The sequence below is a fragment of the Mesoplodon mirus genome (assembly GCF_964341445.2).
Source record: "Mesoplodon mirus genome assembly, chromosome: 6".
In the NCBI taxonomy this organism is placed as follows: domain Eukaryota; kingdom Metazoa; phylum Chordata; class Mammalia; order Artiodactyla; family Ziphiidae; genus Mesoplodon; species Mesoplodon mirus.
Genome location: NC_138982.1, coordinates 74,924,631 through 74,946,078, shown reverse-complemented (window position 1 = coordinate 74,946,078; position 21,448 = coordinate 74,924,631). Strand labels below are relative to the sequence as shown.

At 50.1% G+C, this 21,448-nt stretch overlaps 1 protein-coding gene and 1 pseudogene across 2 annotated transcripts in view; both read right to left on the bottom strand.

Moving 5' to 3' along the window:
* The window catches only part of LOC309805988 (death-inducer obliterator 1-like), a 43,335-nt gene extending 33,827 nt beyond the window's left edge, over window positions 1–9,508 (bottom strand). The window contains 1 exon segment of the mRNA XM_082624355.1: window positions 9,399–9,508. The gene's annotated coding sequence lies outside the window, so the exon portion shown is untranslated.
* LOC309805987 lies at window positions 7,176–20,300 on the bottom strand (annotated as a pseudogene). The gene is made up of 9 exons: window positions 19,745–20,300; window positions 19,593–19,700; window positions 15,895–16,220; window positions 15,106–15,711; window positions 13,835–14,021; window positions 13,388–13,550; window positions 11,408–11,653; window positions 9,399–9,534; window positions 7,176–7,457 (listed from the first exon to the last, which is right to left on the bottom strand). The product of its transcript is annotated as an uncharacterized misc_RNA (transcript).
* Between the last annotated feature and the right edge of the window lie 1,148 nt (window positions 20,301–21,448).

Sequence of the window (21,448 nt, the reverse complement as noted above, 5' to 3'; positions counted from 1 at the left end):
CGAGGAGAGGAAACATTTGCTTCCACAAAACTGTTCTAAAGCCCCACTTCGTCTTCCCTTCAGACTATACAACCCTTGGAAAACGTTAAGCTGCCAGAAGTGATTTTCTTTCGAGCAAAACCCAAAATACGCTCCCCAAACAAACAACGTGGGTGCTGCCCGACTCTACAAGCACGTAAATCTGAAGGCTCCACTTCTACAAAGCTCGCCACAGGTAAGTAACCGCATCTTACCCCTCTGAAGATGCTTAGTTCTATGGACTGGAGACTCATTTCTCTGAGATACTTTAAAATGTCATACAGAACCACAATGAAGCTCCTATTTTCACAGCACAACAAACACGAGAAAACAGTTGCGGCTTCTCAAAAACATAACACACAAGCGTGCACCTGCCCTGCCCACCCAGCGGCAAAACAAGGTGGTCCTCCGAATCTCACACCCCGAAACAACATTCAAGGCTAACACTTTTAATTTTGAAACAATTCTAACCTGCGGGTCACAAATTATATCCAGTGCTACAACAGAACCTCATTATTTCGGTCACAAATTATATCCAATGCTACAACGTAACCTCAGTATTTCGGACTCTGCTAACTCAACTTATGGTTCTAACAGGCTGGGCCAAAGTTCACAGTTACTGATATTTCACGTTAAGAGTCGTCCGTCTCATGACGAATCCTTTGCTGGGGATGAGGAGGCATTGAGAAGGTGCTGAAAGTTCTATGAAGTACTGAAAACAGCAAGCTTTCACAAGTTCACAAGCCTCTTGCACAATTCCGTTTTTATTAATGGGACAGTCACTAACGAGGCCACGCCCAGGAATTTGAGAGGACATGCGACATCCTGCCGCCCTGGCAGCGGTCCCTCTCAGCGACCCCACGCTCATCCTGACTCGACTGCCCTAGTGGCACTGCAGTCCTTTAGGTGGCCAATCCAAAGTTTGCTGCTTGCCAGGTAACACTGTCATTCAAATTCCACTGAAGCAAAAGGACCCACAGCACGATAAGCTTCTCAAGCGGTAACTACAGAGAGAAATCTAGGAACCACCTGCTGTCCAAAATTTCTTAGGTGTTTTTGCTTCACGGGTCTGTGCAGACAAAAAGTCAACCTTGTGGCTGAAAAGCTCGCCACGACTGGTGCCTCGGCAAAGCTCTGGTGAGGCCGGGACCCCAGCTCCCCCTTGGCGGGCGGGCAGCGGGCACTCTGGTTTCTCTCTATCCACTTCCTAGTGAAAACACAGGCTTGTGACCTCGGTGTGCAGCTCTCCAAAAGCACTTCAGGAACAACCAGCAGAGCCACCTGAATGCATCCAGGTTAAGGTGGAAGAAACGAGGCTTTCCCTGTCCTCTAAGGAACCGCTTGCTACCTTGGATGGACTCCTGCTGGGGTCTGCACGTTTGTGCCCCCGGGGCCCACCTGAATGGGATATCTGCCCTGGAAAAGAGGCCCCAGAGCCCACCTGGCCCTGCCACCGGGACCCAACTGCCCCGGCATCTTGACCTCGGGCCTCCCGCCTTCAGAGCTGCAAGAAATCAAGTCCACTGTGTCAAAGCTCCTAGCCTGTGGTCCTTGCCACGGCAGCCCGAGTGCACTGAGGCAGCTCCCTCTTGTCTCTCAAGGAACAAGAAGACATGGCTTCAAACACTGGCAAGGGACTCTCTGAATCCTACACCCTGGGGGTTGGTGCTTGTAAGACAAGGCCCCCGCCAGGGTCTTAGGGACCCTCTGAACTGCACAGGCTCCTGTCCTCACCGAGTCTGCAAGATGGGGCAGGTCTGGCTAAACGCCCAGGACAACACTGGGATGGGCCCCCAAACGGGAGCCTCCCCCATCCTTCCCCAACCAAGACAGAGGGTGTGACTGTGAGGTGGGGGGGAGGGAGGGTCACAGACGGGACCTGGGCACAGTAAGTCGCTCCCCAGGACAGTCAGCCCTGCTGGGCACCTCAGGGGTTGCTTCCTAGGGACCCTGATCCTCCAGCTCCGCCCCCCTAACCACCCACCCTATCGCTTTCATGTCCGCAGTGGTCTGTCTGGGCCCCGAGTGCACCCGGGCTGGCTACTCCCTTCCAGCACCCACGGGGGCACTGCTGCCAGATCCCCGTGTCACCCGTAGCACCCAGTGCAGGCCCGGCGCACCATGTCTCGCTGCAGCAAGAGCTGTTGGTAAGGATCCGGTGAGAGGCTGTGGGTGAGGACAGCCTACGATAAAGGCAAAATGCCGCCGTTCCCTCAGGCCCAAAGACCCCTGGGGCCTCCTCACCCACAGCGCACCCCGGCTGTACTCTGGGGCTCTGGTTCCCGCCGGTCCACTTTGAGGGGGACATGTGCACTGAACCCTCTTCACTGGGGACCACAAACTAGCCAGATAGTCCACGCTTTTCCCAAAAAGCAAGAACGTGGTTGAGGGCCCCCTGAAAACATTGCCTGTCTTCTTAAAAGTAACCCATTTCCCCAGGTGTTAAGGTTCAGAGTCAACTGCCTTTCGAAATTCCCATTTCTCAACAACAAGAGCATTTCTAACCATGACCTACAGCAGAGGTTCTCAAAGTGTGGCCCCCGGGCCTTTCAGGAGGGCCCCCCCAAGGTCAAACTATTTGCACAACACTAAGGGCACAGACGTGGTGGTTTCTCAGAAGCCAAATGACAGAGATAGGACGAAGGAGACCAGAGAATCCGGCTACTGTCGCTTAAGCCAGACGTTCAGGAGACCTGCAAAACCCTAGGACAACACTACCTTTCTCATTAAATTGTTTTTCTTTTGGAACATAGTTGCCATAAAGTGTTATTTACGTTATTATCTTTAAGTATATTTAAATGTCTCATTTTTAATGCCAAATATGGAAAATATCAATAGACACAACATAAACAAAAGCCCTCTGGGGTCCTTGTTAATTTTAGGTGTAAAGGGGTCAGTCTGAGTATGGCCAACGGCACAGACTTGACACTACTGGCTACTTCAAAGGGCTGCTCTTGATGGGCCAGTGAGACTGAAGGGCCGTGACAGTGATGCTCCAGGAGGCTGCTCTCCCAGACCCTCCCCACCTCTCCTCGGATGACTGAGAAGCCACCGGTTATGAAACGGCAGCATTCAGAGGGACGGCCACCCAAGTCCAAAGAGAAAATGGCTGGAGGAAGAAACCAAAGGCCTGCTGCTTCTCACAAGTACGTGCTTCATGAGTGGAGCTGCATCTCATGCCACAGGCCAAGGGGCAAAAGTAATGCTTGGAGACCTTGGAAATGCAAACGTCAAGAATTCAACTGTATACTTGAGCCGGAATCTTCCTTTCTTTCTCTGAGATTAGAAGAGGCCAATGTCTACCTTTGGGGGGCAGTGGGGAAGGTCCAAGCTTAAATAAAGCAGTTATTAAATAAAAACAGGATTTTACAGATCCACGCAGAGCTCAACTTGAGGCAACTTCTCCGACTCCTGCCACCACTGCCCGGGTCGCGAAAGTGCAGAAGAAAGCCACCTTACTACTAAAAACACAAATACTGTTTAAATTACAATCTAACAAACCGAAAGAGTCAATGGCTAGCACTGACCTAGCCCTGTCTCCATGGGGCACTGGGGGCATTTCAGGGGGACCACTCCTTGTGCCGGCTCAGCATGCCAAGTCCTGACCAAGGCAGCCCCCAGTGTCCTCCTCCGCTGACCACAGCATGACCACACCCACACACTAACAAGTAGGGTAAGTCCTCTGATAAGCAGAGAGGGGGCTGGGAGGCTCAAGGGGCAGCACCACGGAAGAAGGCAGGCTGCACACCAGGGTGTCCCTGCCTTCAACCCCAACTGCAAACCTAACAGCTCGGTGTGCTGCCCAGGGAAATGGGGACAACTGTGAAACTCCATCGTGTCAAGTGCCAGTCAGAATATGATAAATAACCTGTGTCATTTGTAAGGGGGCTCCCAGCATGCCTTTTTTTTTGTAAACTAAGGGACACAAACCAGTGTCCATCACCAGGAGACCAGTTTGAGAAAAACCCAGAAACAGCTGTATGATGCAATTCTTTAAGACTGTAATTAAAGGATGATGAACTCTACAGCCCCTGCCATGGAAAGAGCCCCGCACCCTTGAGCGAAGCCAGCAGGTAACAGTTCCCAGCACATCTTGACCCCCAACCCCACCCCGCCCCAACCAAGTTCACAAACACATCCACAGCTGTAACTGGGCTTCCAAATGGTGCCATTTCTGGGGTTTCTGCTTTCTTTATATCCTTTCATATTTTATATCCTTTCTTTATATCCTAATTTTCTCTCTATATAAAGTTATCTTTGCAACCCAAACACAGTACAGCTCTCTTTACACTGGGGGGGAACGTCATTTCCCTTCCTGTAGTAAAGGTGTATTGAATACCTCTTGAGTGTCTCTATCAGCATATGAGAAACAAAACCATAGCACCTAAGTTTGACACTCAAGAGAGAAACATCTGCTTTACAAATTACAAACAAGATAATCACATCTACTAAGTAAGTTTTATAATCAGGGCTACAACAATTCTTATTAAAACGCATACAATTACCTATTCAAAATTACGGAACAACTTACCCTCAAAATTAGAGGTGACCTTTGAACAACGCATGAACTGGACTCCCATCCAGTTCCTGGGTATAACTTGTACTTGACCTATGTATACAGCAGACTGTGCAGTACCATAGTATTTACAACTGGAAAAAGTCCCTGGGTAAGTGCACCTGGACAGTTCAAACCCATGTTCTTCAAGGGTCAACTATACTCAAAAAATAAAATGAAGAGAACAGTATGGAGGTTCCATTAAAAACTAGAGTTGCCATAGGATCCAGCAGTCCCACTCCTGGGCATGTATCTGCAGAAGACTCTAATTTGAAAAGAGAAATGCACCTCACTGTTCACTGCAGCACTATTCACAATAGCAAAGATGTGGAAGCAATCTAAATGTCCACTGATGGATGAAATGGATAAAGAAGATGTGGTTAATGTATACATCAAAACATTACTCAGCTATGAAAAAGAATGAAACGCCATTTGCAGCAACATAGATGGACACAGAGATTATTATACTAAATGAAATCAGAGAAAGACGAATATATATCACTTATATGTGGAATCTAAAAAAATTGACATAAATGAACTTACTTATTACAAAACAGAAATAGACTCAGACATAGAAAACAAAGTGTATCCCACGGCCCGCATGCTCGGGCAGGGGGATAAATTAGAGTTTGGAATTTTTTTAAAAAAAGGCCTAAGCGAGAGACTCCAGGAAGTGTGGGAGCTTAAGATCAACGGAGCTCAATGTAGACCGTTAGGCCTCCTCCTTCCCAAATAGTACATGTCCATTAGCTTTTAGTCACACAGCCTTTGCAGTGGAATTAACACACATCATTTGATGCTGGCCTTAAAGAGAGTAACATTAGGTTTCCACTGTACCTGACGCCACCATTTAAGTAAGAAGAAATGCAAAAGGGACTCTTTAAGGAAAGTGTTTCTTAAAGGACTTCCCGAAGCCACCAGTTGTATGAGAAATCAGGCCTCTACTGGACACAGTGCCAACTGCAGGGACCCAAGGACAACAGTGAACTGACCTGTAAACATTCAATCTTCGCTCTGTAAGAGCCAAATGGAAGTCACTTGGTAGCTTGCAACACGTGTATAAAAAAGGTAAAACACGTCATGTTAACAGAAATAAAAAACAATCAGTACCTGGAACATCTGGAAAACACACACAAAAAAGACCCAGTCCGCGGGCTGCCAGGGAAGGGGCTCCGCGCCAATAAGGCACCCTGTGCTCAGTCACGGAGAGACTTCCAGTGTCAACAGCAGGACCCACAACTCCACCGCCAAGAAGAAAACGGGAGCCGAGTCCCCACTCCAAACCCTCCCCGCCTCACCAAGAAGATAAACCCCACCCACACGAAGGGCCACCTGAAGCACTGGGCGTCGCCCCGTGTCCAGGTTCCAGTGACGCATTTCCTCCACAAGCCATGGTGATGCTCACACACGCATACATGCTGGGAGGGGCACTGCTCGCCAGAAAGAAATGGTGACCCCCGGTAACAGCAGACAATCAGGGGAGGGGCCCACTGCCCAACTTTTAATTCTGCCCTTTCTTATCAGAGCATAACTCGCTTCGCCTGGAACAGCCTGAATTTAATCGAATACTAATAGAAGACAGTTCTCGGTGGAAAATCAGAAGGAAATTAAAGATACACCTTATTCCTAAACTCACTGCTAACCTAAGTCTGCAAGAACACGGGCAGCTAGCAAACAGAAGGTGCTCAGGAAATGCATTAGGCAGAACGCTTCACAACAGGGTTGGGGCTGGGCCTCCCCAGGCGACCCCTGAGACGTCTCTGCCGTGTTAAGATGGGAGAGCAGAGGACTAGACGTGGAGACGTGTATGGTCAATACACGCCACCCTCAAGTGCCAACAAGGGGCCCCAGGCTCCAGGGACATGGCTGCCGACCCTCACAGGACCCCATTACACACGTCTCCAGGGCTGGGAAGGCCACCCTTCTGGTCCCTGCTACAACCAGGGTGCTTGGCACACAGGATGCAATAAATGTTTGTTGAATACAACAAGAAATCGTTCTAAAGGTCACAGATCTTATTTCCTTAAAATCCATGACTAAGATATGGGGATATGTGCATGTGGATAGCTGATTCACTTTGTTATAAAAGAGAAACTAACAAACCATTTTAAGCAACTATACTCCAATAAAGAGGTTGGAAAAAAAAATCCAGGGCTAAAGCACCTTTCTTGGAAACATGAAGGCAGGGACTACGTAGCTCTGGGGAAATCATGGAACATTTGTTTGGGGTTGGCCCAACGGCCCAGTTAGAACCAAGCTCTGCGATCTGGATTGCTGGATCTGGAATCAAGGGGTGCGAATGGGGTGGCCCCTCTCCCTATTACCTCTCCTGATGCCCTGCAGAATCTGTGCTTCCTGTTCTGGGACTCTCGGTTCTAGAGGGCTCAGTCCTGAGGAGAAGAGAGCTTCCTCGCGAGGACGCAGTGAGGCTTCCTGGGGCCGTCGGTGGAGGCTGTGGCCTGGCCACTTGGGACTCTTCAGGCCCAAAGCAGGGGTGGCAGGGACCGACTATCCAGGGTGAGGAGCCGGAGAACCCAGGTCCTCTTCATCCTCCAGGCCGGTGGACAGCCACAGCGATGCCCTCGGGCCGGACGGCTGAGGCTCAGATCCGGAAGAAGCAAAGGTTTGGGTCACCCACCAGGCCACGAACTCCCAGCAGCTGCTCGGGGGCCCAGGGAGCGTGGCCAGGGTCATCAAGGAGGGTCGGTGTCGGTACCAGCGCCACGGCTGCCACCAGGAGTGACAGCTGTGACAGCCGCGCCTCGTTCTGCTTCTGATGGAAACGTGCCTGCGTGTTCATCCACCGCACGCTTTTGTTTTCTCCTCCTTGCTCATCCCTGGTCGCGTAGGATGCGATGGGAAAGGCTGGCCTTATTCCCATGGTCTGCAGGACCAGGCAGCCCGCCCAGAAGTAACGGGAGGTCCGGTCCCCTCTCCTGGGGGCAGGGACAGTGGCGATGGGGGGAGTCGTGTTGGGTGGGAGGTGAGTTTGTGCCTGTCTTCTTTTAGGAATTTGGCTCAAAGGGCAGCTGCAAGCAAGGCAGGCAGGCACGTGGGGGGCCGAGATGATGGGTCCACTCACCCAAATTTGTGTCCACTCACCCGCGCACAGTAAGGCCAATCTACTGACACTGGCTTGCAGTAAAAGAAAGTGCAGCTTTTATTGCGGGTGCCAAACAAGAACTTCAGGTCTTTTGAGCATTAGCTGCCCAAACTGCTTGTTTGGCGCCTGCAAGAAACGCTGAACTTTTTTTCACCGCAACTGGTGGCAGCAAATTGCCTTTACTGTGCGCAGGCAAGTGGACCCAAATAGCGTTCAGTAACATTCAGCCTCATCAATAAACAAACAGCAAGGAAAATAGGAAAGGGGAGCCATAACAGATTAAAAGGTATTTAAGAGCTATGAACCAAATGCAGTCTTTGGATACTGATTTAAGTAATTCAACAGTAAAAAGACACTTGTGAGCCAATCAGAGAAATCTGGACAGGGATGGAGATTAAGGAAGATGATGATGACGTGGTTGTGCTTTTAAACAGCCCTTTTCTTTTTAGAGATACATTTGTGAATGAAAATGATATGACATATGGAAATGCTTTAAAATAATTCAGTGACGGTGGGAGGATGGCGATGTATAGGTGAAACAAAGTTATACCTAAAGCTGAGTTATTGCACACGAGAGTTCATTATTCTAGTCTCTCTGTTTTTGTGCATGTATACATTTCTGTAAGTTTTTGTTCTTTAAGCATAGCATTGCTACACAATTAAGTCTAAGTTTATATGTTTTTATTGTGGTAAAATATATGTAACATAAAATTTGCCATTTTTTACCATTTGGAAGTGTATAATTCAGTGGCTTAAGTAAGTGATGTTGTATAAACATCACCGTTATCTATTTGCAGCACTTTCTCATCTCCCCAAACTCAAACTCTGTCCCTGTGAAACATGTTCCCTCCATCTATCTGCCTCCCCCAGTCTCTGGCCCCCCTCATTCCCCTTTTTGAATTTATGAATCTGATGGCTCTAGGTACTTCACGTAAGTGCAATCATACACTATTTGTCTTTTTGTGTCTGCCTTTTCCCAGTCAGCATCCTGTTTTGGAAGTCCATCCATATTGTGAGGCATGTGTCAGAACTTCATTCCTTTTCATGGCTGAATAGTAATCCATTGGCTATACAGACATTCTGCTTATCCATTCGTCTGTTGATTGGATTGTTTCCACCACTTGGATTGCTTCCACCTTTCGGTGACTGTGAATAATGCGGGACCCTCAGTCACACCCAGCATCTGCTCCCACCGGGAGCCCAGGTGGCTTGCAGGGAATCAACGGCTCCTCGGCCCAGACAGACACGGTCAAGGTCGAGCTGGCTGTCCTAAGGGAACTGGGATGCTCGAGCCCCCGAGTCCCCCCCCCAATCCCCCAGGCCACAGTGTTGCTCTTCTCTGCCTTCTGAACACGTTTGAAATCCAGATTATTTATTTGACATTTAATTGCCTCTTCTTTTTTCTATTTGTGCTTTATCCCTTTCACAACATCTTCTGAGGGGGGAAAAAATCATATCCTACAGGCACGTCTCTGAAAGCCCTTTAAGCCCCCAAACAATCCACTGCACAGAGCCGGTGCCTAACTGCCAGCTGACCACAAATCCGGGCTGTGGTTAGGACCTTGATAAGTGATGCGCTGGGCATTATTCACACTGGACTCAGCATCTGTCATTTGGTTCCAGGAAACAAAGGACAGTTTGGGACATCTTAGAGGAAAAAGGATAAATAACAACACTGATACGTTTACAGGATTGTGAAAATCTCCTGGCCTAGATACTAACCTTTTGAAGAGAATCGCCATGTCTTTCCTGAATATATTTCACGAACGCTGTAGTCCACTGCAGAGTCGTGGCCTTATCGGTCTCGGCGTTTCAGAACGGGACTAAAAGATTCAACTCATCACAACAAATGCGGATTCTGCGCTTACACTCAAAAGCCAAAGGAATCACATAGAGAAGCTGAAGCAGAACAAAGGAAGAAAGCAGGTGTCTGTGTGTCTTGAGGAATCAGCTCGCGGCCTGGCCACTGAGAGCGCAGGAAGGGCAGTCCCTCACCTCGGGGCTCCCCTCTACAGCGGCCACACACCCCTCAGTGGCCCACTAAGCCCAGTCACGCTCCCTGGAAAATTTCCCGTTTACTTCTCCTGGGCCAGGAGCAAGGACCAGGTCCAAGTCTCTAGACCAAGGATGGACCCAAACCCCCTGAAACTGGAAGCAAAATTGTGTGTGCGTTTCTTCTGGGCAGGACATTCTTTCACTCACCTGCCCTCCAGGTGCCAAGAAAGTCACAGAAGCTAGGATTCACAGCTTTGATTCTCCAAGGGTCCCCGGTTCATAAAGGACCACAGGCTACCAGCCGGTTAATATCCCCAAACCTGGTCTTTTTAGGGATGATTTACATCACAACTGGAGTCTTAGACCATCTTTAACTTTTACGTATTACCTTCAGATAATACGGCCCTTGTTTCTATTTCCCCACCTGTACGCTCAGAACTTTAGAGCAACTTTCTAAGGTAACAACAACAGCAGGAATTCACTAGATGCTCTGTAACTGCAGGCACTGGGCCAGACACTACATTTCAGCTCCTTTACTTCCTGTGTCCCATCTACGCACTAGGTAATATACCTATCTTATAGACGAGAGACTCAGGTGGAGAGGTAAAGAATGTGTAGGAAGTTGTTAAACTAGGGAATGGCAGAGCAAGAATTTAAACTTTTACCGTCAACACGTAGTACACATAAGGCTTTTTTTCAGACGGTAGGTGCTCAGCAAATGTTTATTAAATAAATATAAACCATGCCCATTATGATTCACGGTGAGTTCAGTGATGCCCATCACTTGGCGTGTATGTGTGGACACACCCTTAGGAAAGGGATCTAGCTGCCTAGCTTTAATATATCCCTTTAAAGAAATAAATTTCCACCGCTCCACACTGTAGGTTCAGAGATGAATATTTGTCTTGCTCAATGCTCTATTTCCTGAACCTAAAACAGAAACCGGTACAAAGTACTCAATAAATGACTAAGTTAATTAACTCTATGTTAGGGAATCATCCCGTACCCAGCTATAACAGAAAAAGTAACCACCTTTTGCTTCTACACAGAACAGCACAAATAAAATCCACAGATAAAACAATTTACATAAGCTGTAACTTCCTCCTTCTTCAATATCCTTAAAAGAACCAAGCAAAACGGAGTAACCCAGCATACAGGCCGACTCCCTCCCAGGAAGGGGGCCCCGGCCAGCACCTGGGAACTTAGATTTCGGGGGGGTTCCCACCACCACTGGTCACTGGCTTATGCTAAACACCAGCTTTCCTTCTGGGCGTCTGGGATTTGGCCACGTGCCACGTAGGAAATGCCCTCCACGACCAGCCCCCATTGGGATCCAGGGCCCCGAGTCTCTAAGGAGCTTTGCTGTCCGGGAACATGTCACCAGTGCTGGGGGGTTATAGGCAGCCTGAGTGGCTCCACTGATAGGTGTTCTGGGGAGCTGGCGCCTGGGGCCCCTAGACCTCTCCCCATGCGCCTCTGCTGACTTTGCTGGGTTCTTTGCCCAAAATAAATCAAAGCCATGAGTCCTCCTAATGCATCTTCAAACCTGGGGGTGGTCTTGGCTACCCCCATCCACCTAGCAAAGCAAGGTGACCATTGACTCTTGCCAGCTTTCCCTCCCTTGAACACAGAAGTGCCTACACCATTGTTTTCTACAAAAAGGTGCCTGTTACCAGCACTGACTCTCATCAGCTTGGCGTCTAGGACAACTGTATACCACCGACGGCACGCATTACCTTCTATCTCTTTCCATTCGGTTGGGCCTCTCCCTCCACTGGGACCTGCCCCGTGGGGGCCCGCTCTGCCTCTGCTCCCCGAGGGCGGCCTGGGGCGACTCCACCGACGGCCAAGCACCCTGCGCTGCTGTGGAGCCTTCACCCACATTCTGGAGCTCTCCTAGGGTTCTTTGTTTCTGTTTCTGTCCAACTGACGTATCCTACTCCAACTCCTCTTATTTCTTGCTTGTTTACATAGTGCTTCTTCTTTGCAAAAGAAGGAAAAAGTGGTATTTTAATTGTTTGGTTCTTCTAAACTTACCCTCGTGAATGCTGAATATATATTTTGGTATTTTCGATTCAAGATATAAACATGAATGGGTAAGGAGCACACAGAACCAACAAGAAGCGCTCCAAAATTCCATAGAAACATCCGGCACAAGGCTCTAAGTTTCAAACTATACAACTGAACATAAACTAAATTAAAACACCCCAGAGGGCTTTCCTGGTGGCGCAGTGGCTGAGAGTCCGCCTGCTGATGCCGGGGACACGGGTTCATGCCGCGGTCCGGGAAGATCCCACATGCCGCGGAGCGGCTGGGCCCGTGAGCCATGGCCAATGAGCCTGCGAGTCCGGAGCCTGTGTGCCGCAACGCGAGAGGCCACAACAGTGAGAGGCCCACGTACCGCAAAAAAAAAAACCACCCCAGGTATTATGTAATCAATACAGCTTATACAGCAATACAATCAAAAGTCCCCCTTTTAAATCAAGAGCCATTTTAACTGTCATCTATGAATAAAAAAACCAAGAAGTTGTTTGATTTTTCTGATACTCAGAATGGGAAAAAAAAAACAAACCTAGAAATATTTTCTCCAAAAGATTTTCTTGAGATGCAATTATTCTAAGATGACAACTGATATTCTAACTGCAATGCTCAGAAGAGGACAGAACCTAAGTGGTTTAGGATTAAACACGCCCTCACCTTACAAGTGAGATTCCCCCCACAAAAGGAGTAATCACGTCATAGCTTTGACCTGTGCTACATATTTGACATAGAAATATGTCAAATTTCTATGACAGTACAGCAGGCGTCTAATAAGTACCTGTGGTGATGTGCATTCCCGAGGTACCGTACAAAGCCAAACCCTCTACGGTGAAAGAATCACTTAACACACATTTCAGAATGGTGATAGCTTTTCAAAAGACATAGAGAGGAATTCACAAGTATTGGTAATATTTTGGTTCTTCAGCTGAGTAGTCAGTACAGGGACTATTTTAATTTTAACCTTTATACCTTACAAATGCTAACATACACTTTCACGAGCAATGTCGTAAGAACAATGGAAAATTAATCACTGGCGTGGGAGAAAGACGGAGAGCTCCATCCCTACCCTGTCTTTATCAGCTCTTGAAAAGCTGAGTGTAAGCTGTGTTATTGTTGGATAACTCGAAAAAGAATGTTTTCCAGGAACATGAGTGTTAACATCAGGGGTAAGCAAAGTTTGCCTTCAGAAATTTCTTTTTTTCTAAGACTTTCTGTATCAACTTATGGCCTCTTGCTCCCAACTCAATCCTTTGCCCATCTGCAGATGGTCCCCTAAAGCTCTGAGCGGATTTCAGACTCCTGCCTCACTCATGAAGTATGAAATAAGAGACAAAAAAAAAAAAAACCCTAAATTTGCTGTCAGTATCGAAAATGTACCTAAGTCTATTATGTTTCTGTTTAAGGAGGTTACTGTTAAGAAAAAGCAGCCCCTAAACTCAACGTTTCCAGGCCAAGGATAAACGTGATGTTCAAAATTCGCAAGGATGTTCCAAGTGAGGTGACTGGGCAGAGGGACAGAAGGATTCCTAAGATGCAAGCAGGCTTCCGAGATCCTTTCATTGGTTTATAAACCACCTCTCTTCCCTCCCCCACCCGTGGCCAAAAAAAAAAAAGGGGGGGGCAGAGACATCAGGCAGGAGGAGAAAGCACCTGCCAGCTTCTATTTTATCGCTTACCTCCTACTTTAATCCGAACCTGCTCAGGCAAAGCTTTGTTTCTACTACCCAAAGTCTGTTTAGTGGATTCAATTTACTTCTGATAACAGAAAGAAAATGCTCTCGGCAATCCAATATCCTGATGCTTGGTAGCTTCAAGTACACAACGTGAGTTACTAGAACTCTGGAAAACAATGAAGCAACAGCAACGTTATCAACAGGTGACAATCTCCTCTCTACGCACAAATAAAAGGCACTTTAACAGAAGTAACGTCAAAGTTATTCACATGAACTTGAAGAACTTTAGGTGCACGACGGATTTTTAAATATCCCCGAACCACATAAATACTCTCGATTTTAACAAGTTATCGAGCTCAATGAAAGAAAGAAACATCCTTGGGACCTAACTAAAATACAATTTCTCCATTTAACACAAAAGAGCAAAGCTTCGCAAATCTTTCTCCCTACCTGTGTTTGTGAAAGATTACAATTTCCACTAGTAGAGCAACTCTTTGCAGTAAACAGAGGGCCTGTAGATTGAAGAGCAGTAGCTGCAGCAGCGGTTTTGTTGTTCACTAATGTTCTACAGTTGTTTTGTGGCTGATGAAGTGGAACATTCATTAATTCGGAGGGATGGCGAGTAAGAGTTACCAAACTGCCAAGACAAGAGAAACCCAGAAACACATGAAGAGTATGTGGCAGGTAAGTTTCCTGAAACACCACAATCACTAACACTTGATTTTCTGGAATGGAACTCGAAGCTGTTACCATGAATGCCCCCCATCACGGAAATCTCTACAAAACAATTATCAGCTAGTGTTGTAGGGGACAAGTTCAAACTTTCTTCCTCACATTGGAAGGTGTGGCTGTGTGTCATCTTTTAGTTACACCTCCCTTCCCATCACACTTCTGACACCAATCTCTGTTTTTTTGGCCATCCTCCAAAATCTGACGACTATGGGCAAAATGGGGAAAACTACAGGGTGGGGACACACAGAAAGCTGAGGAGACACCCTAGCAGACAGGCTCCTCCTCCCCGATAGTTGTTGCTGCGAGATCACTTATGGGCTGGCAGTCTGGCTCAAGGATGAAGCTGCATTTTACACTCAAAGCCTCACAACATGACGTCTGTCCTCCCAGGGGATGCATCTGTGCAAGATCAGGTCAGCCTCAACCTGAGTCAACAGACGGGGAAGCAGAGGTCTCTCCTGACATTTAGGTGGGTGATTTGGGGACAAAACCTTTCTTCCTCAGGAACATGTGTGGACTTACCTCAACTCCTCTCTCTTCCACATGCACACGCAGAGCGCACGCCGCAAAGGTAATGCTGCAGGCTGTGCACTTGATATCTGCTTCCTGTGCCTGCACAGAGCACACAAACTTTCAGCTCAGCCTCCAGACCCACTGAGGTCTGCTCCCTGTTAAGATGCAAGCTGCAGTGACGCCGCTGGCCTCTGCAGAAAACCCTGGTCTACATCCAGACCGAGGCTGGTGCTTCTCTGCACAGGTCCCTGGTCTGCACCCGGACCCAGGCTAGTGCTTCCCTGCAGAGGCCCCTGGTTCCACCCGGATACAGGCCGGTGGCCTCTGCTGAGGACCCTGGTCTACACCCACACCCAGGATGGTGCTTCTCTGCAAGGACCCTGGTCTATACCCGCACACAGCCTGGTGCTTCTCTGCACAGGACCCTGGTCTACACCCTGACCCAGCTGGGCCCGCTCCCTGGGGGATGCACCCACTTGTAGAGCGCCATGCCGGGCTCGGGGGAATCCGCGCCGCGCGGGGCTGGCGGGGGCTCGGCTGCTATGCTGCTGAAGCCGTCCTCCAGGCGGACGCGCACCGCCGACTTGGCCCGCGCCTCGGACGCGCCCGCCACGTTCTCCTTGCCGGCGCCTGGACCGTCGGCGCCCGGCGACTTCTCGGCGGCGGGGGGCGCTCCCGCCTCTCTCAGCAGCATCATGCGCAGCTCCTGGAAGTCGATGTGGCCCAGGCACTGGCTGGCGCCCGCGAAGCCACCATCGGCCAGCGCAGGCGGCACAGCACCGGGTACACGGGCGGCGCGACCCCGCCGCCGCGCCCACGGCCGCAGCGAAGCCCCCCGCCGCTGCGCCCGGCGCCGCCGCCGCCAGGAAGCAAGAGTTGACGCGCGTCTCTAGCTCGCCGGCGGCCGCCGCCGCCTCCATGTGCGAGTAGAGGATGTGCTGCAGCTGCATGTACTCGATCTCCGTCATCTCCACAAGGCTCAGATCGGTGGTCCTGAAACGCAGCCCCGCCTCGCCGAGCGCCGCGTCCGCGCCCTCGGGGCCCGCCGGGCCCACCGCCTGCGGCTCCCGCTTCCCGGGGCCCTACAGGCCGCCGCCAGCGGCGTGGGGCACGCGGGCGGGTGGGCTGGGCCAGGTCGGGCAGGCGGGGTTGCGGAAACCGCCGGCCGAAGGGCGCCTGCGCCGCCCGCCGGCAATGGCGGGTCTGCCTTTGCGGACGGGCGGCGCAGGCGCGCTACGGCCGGCGATTTCCGCACCGTCCCCCACCTGCCATAGCAGACTCTCCCAAGCCCCGCCCCGCCTCGCCCCACGGCTGCGCCCCGTGGCCCGGCCACACCCACCGCCCGCCACGCCCCTGCCGCGGCGCCCTGGCCTGAGCTGGGCGCCCATGTTGGGGGCGCGGTGTTCGGGCGCTGAGGCTGCTGCGCGGGGGTCCAGGCCGTCCAAGTCCTGTGACTGAGGGGCCAGACCACCCGGGTCGAGTGTCCGCAGGGCCGGGCCGCCCGGATCCCAGTATCCAAGGGGCCAAACGCCCGAGTCCAGTGTCCGAGGTTTAGACACCTGGGTCGCGTGTCCGCGGGGCCGCCCGGGACCTGGCCAGGTATCAGGGCGCATGCAAGAGGCGCCTCTCTAGGTAACGCTTCACTACGAGTCCACGTATCCACGGGGTGCCCTGCAGTCCCCCCCTTCTCAGGACACGAGGCCTACAGTAAGCCCGAACAGTAGACAGGTGAAACAGCGGCCCCAAATACAGGTGTGACAAGGCAGGCTGTACGGAGGTGAAAACTCAGGCAGGTAAATCAATGCACGTGGTGCACGGTTCCTCCTAGAACCGGCAGGGCTCGTGTAATCAATGCACTGGACAAACACTGGCCACTGATGAGCTGGAATGCACGTGCCATGTGGGTTCATCCTTTTAAAGTGCGCTCTTCAGTGGTAGTGTGTTCACATGCCATCACCACAACCAATTTTCGAACATTTTCATCACCCCAAAGAATCCCATACCCATTAGCACTCCCTACCCACTAACCTTCTTTCTGTCCCTATGGGTTTGCAAACGCTGGGTACGTCCTATAAATGGTATCATAGAATAGGTGGTCTTTAGGAGAGTTATTTTTGCAGGCTCAAAATAATGACTGTACCCACCTCTCACCCTTACCCCCATCTCAACCACTGGCTGTTTTCTGTATGGGAACCACGTGCTTTAAAGAAAGGCCTGTGATTTAGGCACAGTTTTCTTCCATCAGGCTCTGAATCGCTCATTCTGTCAGAGCTCAGACATCTATGGAGTGCTATTCATTTCTTCTGCAGTATCTTTTCTTTGAACAATGTAAGATCATCCTGCACTTCCCTGGAGGACCAGTGGTTAAGACTCCGTACTTCCGCTGCAGGGGGTGCAGGTTCAATCCCTGGTAGGGGAACAAAGAACCCACATGCCACGTGGCACAGCCAAAAAATTTTTTTTAAAAAGGAAAAAGACAAAATATATATAAATTTGCTTTTCTTTTTGTCGACTTAATATGTCCCCAGTAGGAGAATGATGGACCACTTACTCAAGAAAAGGTATCAGGTGTGGGGGGGAAAAAAGAGCACTTTTTCTCACACCTAACATAAAAATTAGTTTCAGATCATCGAAATACCTACATTTAAAAAGAAAATTATACAACTACTAAATATATAGGATGATATTGATAAAATCTGTGAGAAGATTCTAAGCGTGACATCAACCCAGAGCATAATGTGCACAGGTTCGCCCTGGGGATCTTGTTTAAAAGCAGATTCTAATTCAGCAGGCCTAGGTGGGACCCGGAATGCCACCTTTCTAAGGAGGCCCCAGCTGACGTGTGTGCAGCTGATCAGTTGACCCCACTTTGAGCAGCAAAATCACGCAGTATGGTGAAATTTACAATGTTTCAAGAAGAAAATAAAATCAAGATTATATGCGACTTGGTTTTTCGCTTATTGGAAATAAAGACCTTTGGCACCTACATTGTTTTCTGTGTTTCTTGATTTGGGCGGATTCCTTGCAGATAACAGTTTTTGAGCCCTCTTTTATTTAGACATGAAACGTGAGAATGATCTGGCTTTAGTGGGACTTATTTTATAAATAAAATGTGAAGAAAATATAAAACATGTTTTTTTCAAACTCTAAACGTGGCTCCAAGTGGTTCTGGTGTAGCCCTCCAGGGGTAGCCCTCCTTAGCTGAGGACCCTGGCTGTAGGGTCAGGCAGAGCCCGGCGGAGCAGGTCAGGGCGGGAGAAAGGCCCCACCGGGGCTCCCCTGAGCTAAGAACTAAACATGCAGAACAATAAATCAATGAATAAGTAAACAGCATCATGGACCGATGCGAAGGGCTGGCTTTCGAGAACAGGAGGAGCTGCTCTGTGGACAGGCCATCGTGCAGGGGGAGACCCCCAGTGGGTGGCAAAGTGAGTTTAGTGGCTCCGGACTAACGGCCAGAGACCCAAGCACAGCATCCATGTGAACCTCAGGGAATGCGGGCAAGCGTCAGACATGACACGGTTGTACAAATATATGGATTCGGTGAAACCAGCAGGGCTGGATAGCAAAACCAGATAGAGAATAGAGACATTACAGGAAAATAAAACTACAAAGCAATATTGGACATGAATAGATAGGCAGACATTCTTAACAAAAGCTTAGCAAATTGAATCCAACAAGATTTCTTAAAAGGAATAACTCATCGTAACCAAGTGGTGTTTATTCCAGGGATGCAAGTTTTGTTTACATTTGAAAATCAACCAATGTAAATTACTATATTCATAGAGCAAAGTGAAAACCAATATGATTACCTCAAAAATGCAAAAAAATAAAAGTGGCTGGCAAATCTAACATCCATTCCCAATAAAAATTCGGCAAACCAAGCATGGAGGGCAAGTTCCTCAACCTGATAAAGGGCGTACATGAAATTACCACACTTCACATCATACTTAAATGGCAAAAGACAGAATGTTTCCCTCTCGATGAGGAAAAAGGAAAGATACCCACTGTCGCCACTTCTATTCAGCCTTGTGCTGGAGGGTCTGCTCGGCGTGACAGGGCAAGAGAAAGAAGAGCATGCAGGTGGGAAGACCAGAAGTGGAACTGTCTACTTTCTCCCTAGGCAGCACGATGACCTAGGGAGAAACTCCTACAGAACCTACACAAAAGCCAGTGAGTTCAGCGAGGTCGGAGAACATAACAACATCCTAATACCAGTCATGTTCCTGTACAATAGCGGTGGACATGCAGACCCTGCAATTAAAGTACAGTAGCGCCTACCATCACTCAAGCGCACACCGAGGTGTGAGTTTCACAGAATACGTATAGGACATGCATGTTGAATAGCATACGGGGTGCTTTCACTGCCCTAAAAATCCCGTGCTCTGCCTACCCAACCCTCTGCCCCTTTGCCCCCTGGCAGCTACCGATCCTCTTACTGTCTCCATAGTTCTGCCTTTTCCAGAGTGTCATAGAGGTGGCATCATGAGGCCTTTTCTGATTGGCTTCTTTCACTTAGTTAAATGCATTTCAGGTTCCTCTGTGTCTTTTCGTGGTTTGATAGCTGATTTCACTTAGTGCTGAATCACATTCCATTGTCTGTGTGGGACACCGTTTATTTATCCGTCACCTGCTGAAGGACATCTTGGTTGCTTCCAAGTTTTGGCAACTATGAATACAGCTGCTGTAAACATCCCTGTGCAGGCTTTTGTGTGGACATGGGTTTTAGCTCCTTTGGGTAGGTACCAGGGAGTGTGCTCCTGGAGCGTATGGTAAGCGGATGCTTAGTTTTGTAAGAAATAATCAAACCATCTTCCAAAGAGGCTGCACCATTCTGAATTCCCACTGGCGTGAACGAGAGCTCCTGTCATTCCGCATCCCCAGCCCCATCTGGTGTTGTCAGGGCTGCATGCTTTGGGCAGTCTACGAGGTGTGCTTGACGGCCTTTGGAAGACTCAGTTACTGTGCCGGCTAGGTGGCAACCCCGTGCGGGCCAGGGCGGGGGCGATGTCTCCCGGGACACGGTCTGGGCTCCGCAACCAGTGGTGCTCTTGCTCCAGGATTGCTGGATCTGGAATCAAGGGGTGCGAAGGGGGTGGCCCCTCTCCCTATTACCTCTCCTGATGCCCCGCAGAATCTGTGCTTCTTGTCCTGTGACTCTCGGTTCTAGAGGGCTCAGTCCCGAGGGGAAGAGAGCTTCCTTGCGGGGACGCAGTGAGGCTTCCTGGGGCCGTGGGTGGAGGCTGTGGCCTGGCCACTTGGGACTCTTCAGGCCCAAAGCAGGGGTGGCAGGGCCCGACTCAGCAGGGTGAGGAGCCAGAGAACCCAGGTCCTCTTCATCCTCCAGGCCGGTGGACGGCCACAGCGATGCCCTCGGGCCCGACGGCTGAGGCTCAGACCCGTTAGAAGCAAAGGTTTGGGTCACCCACCAGGCCACGAACCCCCAGCAGCTGCTCGGGGTCCCAGGGAGTTGGATGGGTTCATGGAAGAGGATCGTTGTCGGTACCAGCGCCGCGGCTGCCACCAGGAGTGACAGCTGTGGCAGCCGCGCCTCGTCCTGCTTCTGATGGAAACGTGCCTGCCTGTTTATCCACCGCACGCTTTTGTTTTCTCCTCCTTGCTCCTCCCTGGTAGAGCAGGATGTGACGGGAATGGCCGGAATTATTCCCATGGCCTGCAGGATGGGGCAGCCCGCCCAGAAGTGATGGGAGGTCCGGTCCCCTCTTCTGGGGGCGGGGACAGTGGCGATGGGGGCGTCGCGTTGGGTGGGAGGTGAGTTTGTGCCTGTCTTCCTTTAGGAATTTGTCTCAAAGGACGGCTGTAAGCAAGGCAAGCAGGCGCGCGGGGGCCGAGATGATGGGCGTGGGGTGGCTGGCCGGGCCCCTTTTCTTAGAAGCCCCTCTGCTGCGAGTTCGCGGTTGAGGGGATCAGCAGAGACAGTTCTGCACGAGATCTGGAGACCAGAAGGGAAGCAACAGCCACACCGATATTTCAACTCGGACGGTCGACCTGGGGTCACGCGCGTGGCATTCGCCTTGTTGGGGGCAGTGTCCCCACTGGCCACGCCACCTCCCGGGCCCGCTCAGCCTCCCTCGGGCCAGGTGTGCCTGTAACCTCTATGACAGATTGTGCCAGCTTCTCAGGCCGGCTGTCCGCACCGTCCAGGCTGGATGTAGAGAGAAACACGTGAGAGTGGCTAGTCCATCCTCGTGGGGCCCGGCCTGGCCTCACCTCGCCCTCCACGCCCTCCCGTCTACCCGTCCTTCCCGTCCAGCTCTGGCTGCAGCAGCTCCCACAGCTGGGGCTAAGCCTGCAGACCAGGCCCTGATGCGTCCCCCCATCCCTGTCTCCCTCTTCTCTCCCTCACTCTCCTCTTCTCTCCCTCCCTCTCCTCTTCTCTCTGTCTCTCTCTGATCCAGATAACGAAGAGACGGTGAAACCCACGGCACCGGCGTCTCTAAACCATTTGCTGCGCATCGTGTTATTGCTGTGATTTGTGAGTTTTGTTCGCTCCTTAAGGAGTAAAAGAATCGGAGAAACCTTTGTTAGAGATGTGATTTCAATCAGCGGCTTAGGAGAATTCGATAAAATACCTTTGTGACCGATTTCTAAATATTTGGAAAAATTGTTCAGTATTTAATTTGGTGTTTAAGTGTTCGATATTGTGTTTAAATATCTCTAAAAGTATTGTTTAATAGATTTATAGGACTGAGAAATAGGACATTGAATAAAATACAAGTTTCCTGCTGCTTGCTCGGAAGTTCCTCAGCTAATAAAGTATTGATTAATCACACACACACACACACTCACGCAACGCAC